This window comes from Pinus tabuliformis, chromosome 1_1 (genome assembly GCF_031772625.1).
Source record: "Pinus tabuliformis cultivar Carrire ecotype Pingquan chromosome 1_1, CPIR1, whole genome shotgun sequence".
Taxonomy (NCBI): Eukaryota; Viridiplantae; Streptophyta; class Pinopsida; order Pinales; family Pinaceae; genus Pinus; species Pinus tabuliformis.
In genome coordinates this window covers 593,184,330-593,187,734 of record NC_142297.1, presented here as the reverse complement: position 1 = coordinate 593,187,734, position 3,405 = coordinate 593,184,330, and the positions used below count along the sequence as shown (strand labels likewise).

The 3,405-nt window shown below is 37.8% G+C and overlaps 1 pseudogene; it reads left to right on the top strand.

Moving 5' to 3' along the window:
- The first annotated feature begins 1,299 nt into the window (after positions 1-1,299).
- LOC149214657 (alkaline ceramidase TOD1 pseudogene) lies at positions 1,300-2,765 on the top strand (annotated as a pseudogene).
- Positions 2,766-3,405: the final 640 nt, after the last annotated feature.

Below are 3,405 nucleotides of genomic sequence, written 5' to 3'. Positions count from 1 at the left end.
AGCATCTGAGATTTGTTTTGAGGTTGGTTCTCTCTTTAACTGATTTTTTGATTTTGTGTGTTGTTGGCATTATAGATGTGCCTGATATTGCACTGATATTGAGAAAGCACACCCTTCCAATGAAGCTATTTTCTTGCATGTTATTCAATGAATTAGAAATCTTCAATCCTCAGGATCAGTAGCCATTTGCATATGTAAGCGACATGATGACACCCAAAGTGAGGATTCACATGTTCGAATCAGCCATTTTTAATACAATAACAAATGAATATTGACACTCTTACAAAGTCAATCGAAGCATTTTCAAAGAGCCTCCTTTGGACCTGCAAATTTCTTTGGGTTATGAATCCAGAGCCTGCAAATCGTATTTGGACAGAATGTGGGCTGCATATTCCGTTTGATTGTATTAATTCATTTCAAATTTGATTGGATGCTAAGATTATAGCTTGCAAAAGCTATCAATTTTTTAAAATGTGAAGGGTCATGAAATAACAGAATATGGGAGGATCCATAACTGCAAATTTAACCAATCCATGATGTTGATGGATGCCATGGGTGTTAATTTTGTGCTAGATTGGATTAGATGACTGATTTACTTCTCAATAATTGAAGTCATTTTTATTGCCTTTGCCAACATGAGATGATAGACACTGTGCACCTATATCTAATATGTGTATTGCATTTAATGGAGTTGATAGAGTCTGAATTTTTTTTCCATGTAAATTCTAGTGGTGATTCTAGTTATACTGGAAATGAAGGAAAATAAAATGAAACGTGCTCTTCTGGACAGCTGGTATCCAAACTCTGTGTACGCCATGAAAACATTTTTAACTCAAATAGAAACAGAGAATTTTTCCAGGCGGCTCTTCGTTGCCAACACAATCCTGAACTGAAATTTGGTACAAGTTGTATAGGCTTTCATGTGCACCATCGTGACAGAGTTTTTATTAAAGGAGGTGCAATGTGGGGATAGATGTTGATTTGAGACGATACAAATATATGAGTCTCTTTTGTGTTGGACTACATGGACGGTGGAACCCTTGCGTAGGTTCTTCAAATCCACAAGAAAATCCCAGAACACTATTTGGCTGAGGTTTCTAGGCAGGTGCTCAAGGGCTTGCATTACCTGCACCAGAACAAAATTGTTCACCGTGATATAAAGCCCTCCAATTTACTGATCAATAAGAGAAGTCAAGATTCCCGATTTCGGTGTCAGAACTGTGTTGGCTCACACTTTGGCCCAGTGCAATTCCTTTGTGGGCACTTGTGCTTATATGAGTCCTGAAAGGTTCAATCATGATGGGTATTAATATACAATTTCTATTGTCTTCTGCAATGCAGTTCCTCGAATACCCTTCAGATTATGGAGTGGAGAAGTATTTTCTCAAGAAAGCTACAACCATGGCGAATCGGTCTTGCCACTTATATTCTCAGTTTTCAGGTAATCAGAGATCCTCATATTTAACAATTTGAGAGATCTATCAAGAAACATTACCTTATGGCATGCATGTCTGTAAAAGCAATCAGGCTAAAACTATGTTTCGTTGTTGATGGCAGTCTCGACTATTGTTCATCAGATTCAGAAAGAAGAGTTATTTGGTAAATCTCGGCTACAGTACATGAAAGGACCTGAAAACCCCAATTCAGCAGCAGGTCCAGTGACCTTCGGTGGAAATCTGGATGTGAAGGAAAGAAAAAGGTATTTCAATTATTCTGAAGGGACTGATTTGCCTTGTGGTTTTGCCAATTACCGTACCCCAGGGTTCCTTGTGTCTGAAGAAGACAGGAAGGCCATGGAACAGTGCAAGGGGGTTGTGGTAATTTCAACTATATTTGGAGCCTATGCAAGATTAAGAAACCCAAGAATGTTAGGAAAATCACAACAAAAAACGTTTGTTTCTTCATGTTTATGGACAATGCAACTCTCACACTTCTTGCCAGATACCAGATCAAGCCCAATGAGTCTCATAGAATTGGAATTTGGCACATTGTTTTGGTCAGGGAGTTGCCATACAAGGAATCTGTAATGAATGGCCTCATACCCAAGTATCTTTCCCACAGGCTTTTCCCAAACTGTGTTTACAACATTTGGATGGATGCCAAGCTATAGCTTGTTCTTGATCCTTTGTTAATTTTGGAAAATCTCCTTGTAACTCACAACATTGATATTGCTGTCTCAAAGCATCCTTACAATACTCATACCATGGAGGAAGCCATTTTTACAGTCATATGGAGAAAGTGGAGCAAAGAAGCTGTGAGGTATCAAATGGACAGTTACTATGCCGATGGCTTGCAACCTTAGAGCTCTGAAAATCTTCCCTCAAGCAGTGGTATGAGAACTCAAATTTGCTCAATTATGGTGAAGTTTTAGTGTGATAGCATCTGAGATTTGTTTTGAGGTTGGTTCTCTTTGTAATTGATTTTTTGATTTGTGTGTTGTTGTTGGCATTACAGATGTGGTTGATACTACATTGATATTGAGAAAGCACACCCTTCCAATGAAGTTATTTTCTTGCCTGTTATTCAATGAATTAGAAATCTTCGATCTTCGGGATCAATTGCCATTTGCATATGTAAAAGACATGATGACCCCCAAAGTGAGGATTCACATGTTCGAATCAGCCATTTTTAATACAATAACAAATGAATATCAACACTCTTACAAAGTCTATCAAAGCATTTTCAAAGAGCCTCCTTTGGACTTTTATGAATCCAGAGCCTGCAAATCCTATTTGGACAAAATGTGGGCTACATATTCTGTTTGATTGTATTAATTCATTTCAAATTTGATTGGCTGCTAATATTACAACTTGCAGAAGCTATCAATTTTTTAAACTGTGAAGGGTCATGAAATAGCAGGAAATAGCAGAATATGGGAGGATCCATACCTGCAAATTTAACCAATCCATGATGTTGATGGATGCCATGAGTGTTAATTTTGTGCTAGATTGGATTAGATGACTGATTTACTTCTCAATAATTGAAATCATTTTTACTGCTTCTGCCAACATGAGATGATAGAGACTGTGCACCTATATCTAATATGTGTATTGCATTTAATGGCGTTGATAGAGACTGAATTGTTTTTCCATGTGAATTCCAGTGGTGATTCTGGTTATACCAAAAATGAAGGAAAACACAATGAAACGTGCTCTTCTGGACAGCTGGTATCCAAACTCGGTGTACGCCATGAAAACATTTTTAACTCAAACAGAAACAAAGAATTTTTCTAGGTGGCTGTTCGTTGTCAATGCAATCCTGAACTGAAATTTGGTACAAGTTGTATAGGCTTGCATGTGCACCATCGTGACAGAGCTTTTATTAAAGGAGGTGCGACGTGGGGACAAATGTCCCCAGATGTTGATTGTTACATTTCTGCATCTTTTTAGATTTTCCTATCCCTAT